Here is an 11354-nt window from a genome sequence, read left to right on the forward strand (position 1 = left end):
GCCAGATTAATAACTGGGGCGAATTACAGGGAGAGATCTACTCCCCTGTTTAAGGAGCTCCACTGGCTTCCGTTCATTTTCCGATCCCAATTCAAGGTGCAGACCATCATATATAAAGCCCTAAACGGTTTGGGACCCACCTACCTTCGTGACCGTATCTCCTACCATAAACCTGCCCGATCTCTGCGATCGTCAGGGGAGGCTCTCCTGTCGCCACTGCCTTTATCCCAGACCCGCTTTGTAGGAACAAGGGAGAGGGCCTTTTCTGCTGTGGCCCCCCGTTTATGGAACTCATTGCCCATTGAAATCAGGCAAGCCTCCACTCTTTCAGACTTTAGGAAAGATCTAAAAACATGGCTCTTCCGATGTGCTTTCGGAGAGTAACTGTTACATGCTTTTGTTACGCCCCCCATTATTTATCCTCTAGACTGTCTGCTATCTTTTCCTTAGTTCCCTGTGGTTTTATTCTTATCCTTTTTCTTATCCTTTTCTCACCCCGAGTTTTAACTGAGTATTAGTGCGGCCTGCCCTATTATATTGCTCTTTGGATTTTGTGTTGTACTGTATATGATTCTTTATTGTATTGTTGTAATTGTATTATGATATGTTGTTTTTATATTGTGTTATATTGTATTTTTCCCGGGCATGGCCCCATGTAAGCCGCCCCGAGTCCCCATTGGGGAGATGGTGGCGGGGTATAAATAAAGTTTTATTATTATTATTATTATAGATACAGATATAGAGGTACAGTGAAATCTCTAGATATCTATATGTTTATAGGATTTGCAAAGACTTGCAAACATATGAGGGGGGAAATCATATATAAAATTAATGTATATAGATAGAAATATAAAAGTACATAGGGACTGTAAAGGCTTGCAGGGGAAAATGCCTATATATCTGTAGCAGAGATTAAAAAATATTTCAGGGGGAAATGCTTTTATAAGATTAATGGTTATATCTATATTCTTTTTCCTGACTTGCAAGGACTTCTTTCTCTTTTCAAAATATTCCCTTGGTTAAGAGCGAGGGAGGCTTTGGAAATGAAAACACTGATTAGGGAGGGTAAGATGAGAGATAAATATATCATATATTGCAAGCAGTGGCCTCCAGGCTCCGCTGCCAGCTTGACCTTGACCCGATTATAAGCCGGGGGAGGCTTTTTCAGCTCATAAATAAGGACTGAAAAACTCAGCTTATCTTCGGGTATATACGGTATATGGAATTAGAAAATAAAAATATTACCTGCAGTCTCTTAAAATCAGTGGCAACTTGTTATAGCCTTCAGTTAGAACACCCATCATGTCCCCACCATTTTGCCCATATTTTCCCATTTGCAGCATCAGGAACATTTTTTTAAAGTGCCTCCCCCTCCCCAAACAAGCAAATAAATAAAGATATCCCAGCAGTCTCACACTTTCCCCTCCTTTATGATATGATTTAATTGTATTTCCATCTGATTCAATTTTCCTCCATATCCAATTTTTTAAAAATCAGAATAGGAAAATTAAAGGTGATCCAGATTTACTACCTGGGTAATAACTCAATCAGTGTTGCAACAAACAATCAGAACCCCAATGACACTTGTAGCAAGTTCAAATTGTTCAAATTTCATGATTTCAAAAGATGCAAACTTGACTGAGAATGAGAACTTGTCAGAAGAGATTTCATTCATTTCAAAGCAATGTATGGTTCTGAAAATGTCGCATTGCATCACTATCCAACTGACAGCTCTGAAAAACACCCTCAAAACTTCTTAATAAAAAGTTATACTTTGAATTTTGAAAGTTTGTTTTAGAAACCCTGCAGATAATTAAATCTATCTAAAGCATGAAAAGCTTTTTCTCCATTAAGATGGGAAATGAATAATTGGAAAGATTTCTGTCAGTGTGAGATGTTTATGGTAATGCACGGTCATTTACATCCACACCACCTGCTGTTATCAACTTGCATAGTAGGTGTCTTATCCTAGATGTGATTATATGTTTGGCTGTCACTAAAAAGTATTGCACATTCTGTGCGGGAAAGGAGGTGTGTGGAGGATATACTTTGTACTTTTAGATTTTGTATCTCAGAACATACATAATGCTTCAGAGAAAATAAGGTTTTGGTGCATATGCTGAGAAAGAAGAGAACATTTGCATTCTTGATAACTTTATAGGAGTTAGTAAAAAAAAAAAACAGTAACAGACCAATGGCTTTCATATATCTTCCAGGTGATGACCCTACATAAGAACGACAAACCAATTGTAATAGTGATTCCAATCCTATTATTAATCTCCAGTATCTGCTGGTTCTGAACACATTATTGACGTGTCTCAAGACGGCCAACTATTATTCATGTATTTATACAATGGGACAAAATCGACTGATAAAAGGTTCATGAACAAATCATAAAATTCTAGCTTTAGCCCCCTCTTTTGAAGCATGCTATTTTATGCAATATTATTGCACAGATTATTTTGTACAATAAATGAGAGAATTCAAGAAGTACAATAGCCCCTTTCAGACTGTCATTAGGGATAGGCCAGCCTCTCTCCCCAACCCACTGATGTTTGAAAGTCTGTATACATTCCCAACTTGTGCCAAAGTAGGATTTCTCTATTTTTAATTGTTTAATCAACATTTGCAAATTGAGTTGTTGCAACACTAATTCCATACCATTTCTTTACAACATATATTCAGTTTACCTCCACCTGAGAAGTAGTTCCTCTAGAGCAGTGGTTCTCAGTTGTTAGGATTTCTGGGAGTTGGAGGCCAAAACATCTGGGGACCCACAGGTTAAGAACCACTGCTCTATAATCATTTTAACTGAGGCTATGGAATGAAAAGGAATGACTTTAACACATTACTTTATGAATCTGAGGCAATATTTAAGGGAACCAGCATGCAGTTATTTCCAATTGTGATAGTTTTAGTAACACAACACACAATAGTTTCTTAAAATGTGAAAGGACATCTATTTTTATCACTTCAGTGTGTGTGTATGTATGCACATATGTGGGTTGGTTTGAATGCATATGCATGTGTAATGTTGCTCTAGCAAATTCTAGCAGTAGGCTTTCTCATTAGATTTGTTTGTAACTTTTACATTTGCAGTAAAATATGCTATGTGCCATGAAGCAAGGCAAAGCAAGCTTAACATCTGTTTTTATGTTTGTAAGACTAAATAAGCCTTTGCAGGGGTGGAAGAAGAAATCTTCTCTATGTTCAAAACTCTTGTGAACAGTTTGATCTAATTTTATCATAAGATTGGGGATTGTGAAACACTAGGAACCAATTTCTTCAGCTGCAAGGAGCAAGGATGTAATGAGATGCTTTGACTACACTATTGGGAGCACAGACTGGAAAGCAAATCAGCTAACTATCTTTCTCACTAGAGTTTTCAAATGTATCTTCCCCATGATTGATCTTGGTCCTCCTGTCATTTCCTATTCTCCTGCTTTCATCAGAATATACCAAAAAGGAGGTTGAAAATATTTCCCACTAGGCTGTTGAAATCTTGTATGAATCTTTTATTCAATGCTAGAAACGTACCACAGCCTTCAATCAATATTTTCAAAGATATATAATTGACATATTCCTTGGTGTGATTGGGATTTTCACATTTTAATAAAAAGAGGATGAAATATCTTATTTTGCATATTTCTTGTTCTGGTGTGTAGTCTTTCACAAAAATGAATCTTGATATTAAGGCTTAAAAAGTATTGTAGAATTCATTGCAATAGCTGTCTGTGGCATTATTTATCAGTTTCTGAGAGGCGAATCTGTGCATATTCTGATCCAATAACTTTTAGTCTTGATTTTTGAGTTCTAAGACATTTTAAGATCACAGATATGTCATTTTAAGATCACATCTGACATCCTGAAGTAGGAGATGCAAGTATGTGAAAGAGCTTCGAAGGCTGGCTATAGAGTTATAACATTATCTGATATTACTTCCCACCAAACCTATGTATGGAATTCTTCTCTGCATGCCTATGTCCATGTTGTTGGAGAGTCAGGGATGCATCCATCTCTTTTCTCTTACCTTAATATGCTCCAACAGATATCTGCAGAGACCACTTTTGCATGTGGCTAATGGAAGTATGGCTGTGAGGTGATTAGCTATATCACTCTAAATAGCCCCCAACTTGTCCATAACACAGACTTCCATTGCGTAGACTGACTCCATTGTGCTTAAGGTGGGTTCTGTGGAGCATTCACAAGATTGAAATAAAACAATTATTGTGAACATGTAGCATAAAGGAATGTGGAACAGTCAGAGATCCCTAACTCTAAACTGCATATCAGTAACAGCAATACAGAATGCCAAGCATATTGGTTATGTTTTTCTATTTATATAAAATCATTGACATATAAATGATAATAATGATAAGCATACATTGAACAAACTTGATTATAGGCAGACACACCTAGTACTAAACAATAATTAATTTTTATTAAAATTAGTACTTGTTATAAGTTGGCATTCTAAAACAATAGAATTTCATATTTCACAGCCAAACATCAAAATTAACTGGTACAGAAATATAGGTTTTTGGATTGCCATTAATGTGTCTCCTTACTTTGCATTTTTATATTTTGTTCTTATGGGTTTCTAACACAATTTTTCTAACACACATAGTTGAGAATAGAGGCATATGAGATAAGAACCCCCAGTTGCGAAAAATCTGTTAAAAGGCATGAGGATGTAAGGCAAGGCTGCTAAAATGGTTACAAATCCAGATGTATGCACACTTTAGAGCTTTAGTCACGACACTTTGAATCAGTGCCTGAATCTTAAATCTTTCACTTGCTGAATCTTCTGGAAACCCCTAACTATTAATCAACGTCTTGGAAAAGTGAATACTTATTCTAGCTAACCAAATAATGTTGTATTTTATTGATGCTACCTCTGTGACTGTAGATCTCCCAGACATCTGTGCAAATTATCACAGATCAACTGTAAATTTTAAGCATTGCTAAAAACCACTTGACAGTATATTGGATTTGTCAGCTTCAATAGTAAGAGACAAAAAGAATTGTATGCAACAGTGAGTACTCCCGCTCCAAACTGTCATTCAGCCGGATGAGGCTTAGGAGAAAATGCATTCCTAGGTAAATAATCATGCTACAATATTCACTATTTACAATTGTTTGGAATATCCAATATCTGTAGTTCAAAAGATCAAGATACCTTCTTTTAAATAATTTATGAAGAAATTTACCAAAAGTCTGAAATGCATTTCGTACTACATAATTATCTCTTTTGTGATTCAATGAGTACTAAAACTGAAATGGCAAAGGTTTAAATATGAAAGTGATTGGCTTCAAGTATGTATTTACGATTGCCATTTGTTTGTACCTTCATATACAATTTACTGTTAATTGAACAAATAGATAAACTACAGAAGGGGCTGATCAGTTGGATAAAATCATAATTTGCTTTATGTAATCTGGTTACTAAATTACTTTCACACCAGTTCTCTACAAAAACAGGACATATTTGTTTTGTTTATGTATTAATTTATTAAAACATGTATATGCCACCCTATGACAAAAGTTCCCAGGATGAATTAGAATAAAATCAATTCAAAACAGTAAAAATAAGAATAATTTATCAGTTAAAATCATGTGAGTTAAAAACGTCTTAAACAATGAAAAACAATGTGAATCAATCATAGCACATTTCAGTTGAAATTTAGTTAAGTTGTCTATTCAATTCTATGTAATGATTGATTAGTGCTCGGAAACTTCAGCTGGTCCAAAATGCTATAGCCAGGTTGCTAACTGGGTCTGGCTACAGGGAATGGACAATCCCCCTGGATGGCCACTGTTCCCTGCTTTCCCTCTCCTAATGCCGAGAGGCCATTAATTTACAGAGAAATTGGGAACATTTTTGGCTTTGCTTTACTTGCTTGCCATGAAACCGAAGTTGACTTTGGGAGAGAGCCTTCTGAGTTTTACAAAATGCTAATAAAAAGGATTGGGTAAATTTTGATTCTTAAGTTTTAGGTGCAGGCCATGCCCACATGTCAGAAATTACTTCATAAATACAGATTTTACAAATTTTAATTTGACTTTAGAAACTTTTGCACCAGCCTACTATTTAAACAGTCATCCTGAATTCTCTGAGCTCAGGCAGCCGGATGACATGGAATGGTACTTACTGTCCTTTCCATTTACATAATCTAGGCAATGAACCACTGACACTACGCATGTTATACACTGTCTGGAAAGATGTTAGCCAGCCACAGCAATAAGAGATCAGAGAAGGGAGGATGAAAAGGAGGGGAGGATTCCAACCCCCTTCCAAATGCTATTCTGGTATCCTGGCTGATGTCACTCCAAATGACAAACTGACATTAGCCATGTTATGCCTGATGGCCACTCCAAAGATAGGAGTAAGAGTTAAGAACCAAGTCTGCTTTCCTGTATCAAGTCTGCGTTCCTGTATTACCTTGTAGCCTGGATATTTTCTCATTGTTGGGGCTTTGGCTTCCTTTGAAAGGATCTTTCTTGTTTCTTGCCTATGCTTCTATGGATTTGATGATTTACAGCCTTGTTTTGTAACTATATTTTGGAACTGAACTTTTAACTTTTATGAACCATTTTACTGTCTATTTCCTAATAAACTACAAAAGACTACATTCTGTGTGCAGCCTGGTGTCTTTAGCAAGGTGAAGCTAACCTGAGGTGCGACATCATCATAATTTTCCAAGCTATCCATGTCAGTTTCACATTATAGACCATTAGATGACTTTTGAGATGCTCAGGGTAATCTTGAGATTTATAAAATTATAAATAAATAGATATTTTAAAACAACAACAATAGAACATTATATCAAAGCAATCTGATGAGGACTGTGTATGCTCAATAGACACAGAATATGTGCATGATGTGGAATCTCAGGGTCCTAGGGATGCTTCCAGCTCTTCTAGGATCTGGTCGGACAGGCACATCTGCTTCCAATAATAGAATCTTTGAGTACTTAGCTACCTTTTCTATAAGTTTTTCTTCTTTTCTGTTCTAAAAACCAAACTGCTTTCCCAAGGGTTTAGCTACTATAAATGAGAGCTTTTAAATTGAAATGTGCTGGTATTTTTAGTTCCACCCTTTTGTCTTTGGCAAAGCCATGCTTGGGATGAAATGGAACTCTGAACTATGAATGCTTCCTTTAAAAGAGAGCACATATTGTAACATTTTGTACTTTTTCTTATGTTTTAACTGAGTATGCTATCAATAAATGCAGACATAGGCCACATACAGTTGCACGAGAATTCCAACACTTGTGACTATGGAACAAATTTCTGGCAAGAGGATTGTAATAGTTCATATCTGTGAGTAGAGTTGGTTTCAGAGCCAGGGTCTTTGAACAGAGGTTTCACATGTCCAGAGTCTCCATTCTAAGTAAAATTGATTTACTACCCTTGCTGAAGTCCACTAGCACCTGTGACTGTTTCATGAACAATCTAACTTTCCATCCCATGACTGAAAATCTATCTAATAACCACAAAATCTTTGAGATCATATGATTCATAGATCTTTAAAAGGAGATATGTGTAGTGTGCATAGGAATTTGTTCATGTTTTTTAAAAAAATTACACAAACACTCTCCATCTATCTGTCACTGGTCCAGTCCATCTGCCAATGTTAAAGTCCCTGTGTCCAAATATACACACACACATTATATATAATATAATATATAAACATTTCTTGGGACTCCATGAGAAACTTTTGCTTCAAAAAGGGCTCTGTGGCTGAAAAGAGTTTGAGAAGCCCTGTTTGAGAGGTTCTCAGAACACCATGAGCCAAACATGTGTAAATTATGTGATTCAGTAGTCAAGGGAACCAATGCACGTCTGGGCTGCAGGAGTACAAAATCCAGATCAAGAGTAGTAATACTTTAGCCAGACCTCACTGGCATACTGGTCCAGTTCTGAGCATCAGAGTTTAAGAAGGATATTTACATGTGAGAACATGACCAGAAAAGGGTGAGCAAGATGATCAAAGGTCATTTTGGAAACAAAGCTTTTTGAGACGCAAAGGAACAGAGTATTTTTAGCTTGGTGAAACAAAGATTGAGAGGTAACATGGTAGTTATCCATATATATTTCAAGGGATTCAATGTAGAAGATGAAGCAAGCTTCCACCACAACATTAGGAGGAACATTTTTCTGTAAAAACCATTTGAGAGTAGAATAGATTACCTTGAAGAATGCTGAAGGTCTTTAAGCAGAGGTTGGATGGGCACCTTCAGTACTACGTTACATTGGCTTGATTAGATGGCCTTTGTGGTCCCTTCCAATTCTATGATGTTAGCTTTTTCTTGCACATCCCAAGTAGTTCTAATTGGTAAACATATTCTTCAGAAGCACCTAGAAACTGTATTTTATTGTGTCATTGTCCCACTCTCAGCCAAGAAGCAAAGCTTAAGGCAAGGGAGTGTATTTGAAGACACCCCTCCCCCCCACCGAAGGAGTCAAACTTGGTTGGGACCAGCTGGCCTCTTTGTCTCAGTATGAGACCAGGAGGCAGGGACACAGCTCTGGCCTAGATTTAATTCAAGACCTTTTTTCCCCAGCAATAGGTGGGCTTTGGACCTTTTCCTCGGGAGGAACTAGGGGCCAAACCTTCCATTGGGAAGAGGGCAAGGGTGACTGGTTAAATTAATTAAATAACACCAATACTAATAATATTGACAATAACAATAACATCAGTAATAACAATAATAAGAAACAGGAGGACCTCCTTCCCTCTTATGGGGGGGGGAGTTTTGAGGCCTAACTAGAAGACTTGCAAGGTTACACCTGGCAAAAGCCATTTTATTTTAGGGCACCGCCAGGTGATATAGCTTAGCCAGGATGGAGTGAGTCAGACAGTTTGCAGGTTCGGTATTACTTCATTATGCACGGAGGGCCTGTTTGGAAATTAATTAAGAGTGACAATTTTAATTAAGGGCCTAAACCCATGGTCTTTGGTGAGACTGGTTGGTAATAGGGTGGTCATATTGTTGTATCATGAGGGTTTCACGATTGGAGATTATTGCAAAGAAGGCCCCTTGGGAGTTTCGGCTTATACATCACCTTTTATATCCTAAAGTTGAGCCAGTAAATGCTGTCATTTTGACCAAGTTATGTTCAGTGCAGTACATGTCATTTGATGATGCCATTTTGCAAGTTAGGAAAAAGGTGAGCTGGAGTGGAGCTAGCCAAATGAGACATTGCCAGCTTTCTGGCTGCTCCCATTTCACCCTCAGGACTTTGAGTTATTGGTGATCTTTTTTGAAAGGGCTTAATATATGGATAGAGCTCTGCCCATGAGTTGCTGTATGTCCTCTAATGCTTTTGAGTGAATAAGTTCATTCCTGGAGTGGGCTGACACAAAGAAATTCAAACTGTCAATAGTGGTACACAATTTGGATGATTTTTAGTTCATCGGTAAAGCAGGTACTGGACAATGTAGATACTTAATGCAGTGATTTCAGCAATTAGCCAGTGAGTTTGGAGTACCTCTAGCACAAGAAAAGATGGAGGGGCTAGCTACCATACTCACTTTTGGGGAGAATTTAATGGATACAGTAGCTTAGAGCTGTTTCTTGCCAGTGGATAAACGAGTAAACCTGATGGGTAACTTGAACAGTTTTTTAGGTCACTATAAGGGAACAGTGAAGGAATTCTAGGAACTCATAGGGAATTTTAATTTTGCCTGCTGAGTAGGGGCACCACGAAGGGCATCTTGCGTTGCTTATGCAATGCTACCTGTAGCATTGCCAGGCCCCACCACTATTTTGGGGCATCTGTGATAATCTGATTATTTGCACTGATTTTCTAGACTCCTTCAGTGGTGTCTCATTTTGGAAAAATGAACGGAAGGTATGTGACACTCAGCTGGTAGCATCAAATGCTGCAGGGTCTATGGGTTTTGGAGTTTATTTCAATAGCCAGTGATATGCAGAATAGTGGCCATATCAGTGGTCTTCCTAGTGCTGTATAATTTAACCTTTTTGGAGTTCTTCCCTATAGTGGAGGCTGTTTGGTTATGGGCCAGATACTTTGCCAACAGCATAGTTCACCTTTGGTGTGACAATGCGGCCACAGTCCAGGTCATTAATTCTATGACATCCCAGTTACCATGGACAATGAATCTGGTCCAAGCATTTGTTTTGCAATGCTTCCATCATGATATTGTATATTTTTGCCCATTACACAGTGGGAGTGGATAATGGTATAGCTGATGTGCCTTCCTGTCAACAGATGGATTGCTTCAGGGAACTCACCCTGAGTGAGTGTGTGTCCCTCACGGTGATGCCTTACAGCCTATGAAGCCTTGGCAGGTGAGGTGAATTGGGTCATTGGAATTATGCTAGCATTAGAGCAGGGCTACCATAAGTCTGGGGGGGGGGGGGGAATTAGGTCTAGTTAAGCCTTGGCAATCCCTGGCCTATTCCAGTGGACTGCATCCTCCATTTTTGTGTATTCCTGTACAGTAAAGGTTTGGCCCCAGCTGGCATCCATTAGGAATAAATTGTTCGCATTGGCATTTGCCTCCAAAGCTAAGGGGTACCCAGACTTAACCACTGGGTTGTTGTATGTCTTTCGGGCTGTGTGGCCATGTTCCAGAAGCATTCTCTCCTGATGTTTCGCCCACATCTATGGCAGGCATCCTTAGAGGTTGTGAGGCATGGAGAAACTAGGCCTAGTTTCTCCATGCCTCACAACCTCTGAGGATGCCTGCCATAGATGTGGGTGAAACGTCAGGAGAGAATGCTTCTGGAACATGGCTACACAGCCCACAAGACATCCAACAACCCTGTGATCCTGGCCATGAAAGCCTTCGACAACACACCTTAACCACTGGCTTTAGGGTTTGTAAGATGTTGGAAGGGTGGTCCCAGGAGCTTGGCTCAATAAAAGATTATTGTGCACTATTGAGGCCAGTTACATTGAGAGGTTTAGCAAAGGTTTGGACCAGTATTTGTCATTCTCGGTTTGAGGCCCTACTCCTTCATGCTAAAGCTCTAACAGCTTTCTTTATTGTCCTGCGGGTAAGTGATTTGGTTGTAAAATTGGGCTGAGATGGCTCAGGCAGAGCACTGGCAATGCAGGTCTTAGAAATATGACCAGAGCAAGCAATTTGATATTCCAAAACAGATCAAAAAGGTAAGGGAATGAAGGTAGAGTTATTTACCTGTGCAGAGGAGACCCTGTGCCCTGTAAGAGTATTGAACGAATATGTGGAGGTAAGGAGGAGTGATTCTGGTATCCTGTGGAGGCATGCAGACTCCCTCCCACTTACTAGGTTACATCTACGGCCCTTCAAGCTTTCAGCTTAGAAGGGATCAATTTTGGGACCCATTATTTTCATATTG

Source organism: Anolis carolinensis, chromosome 5 (genome assembly GCF_035594765.1).
Source record: "Anolis carolinensis isolate JA03-04 chromosome 5, rAnoCar3.1.pri, whole genome shotgun sequence".
NCBI classification, from domain to species: Eukaryota; Metazoa; Chordata; class Lepidosauria; order Squamata; family Dactyloidae; genus Anolis; species Anolis carolinensis.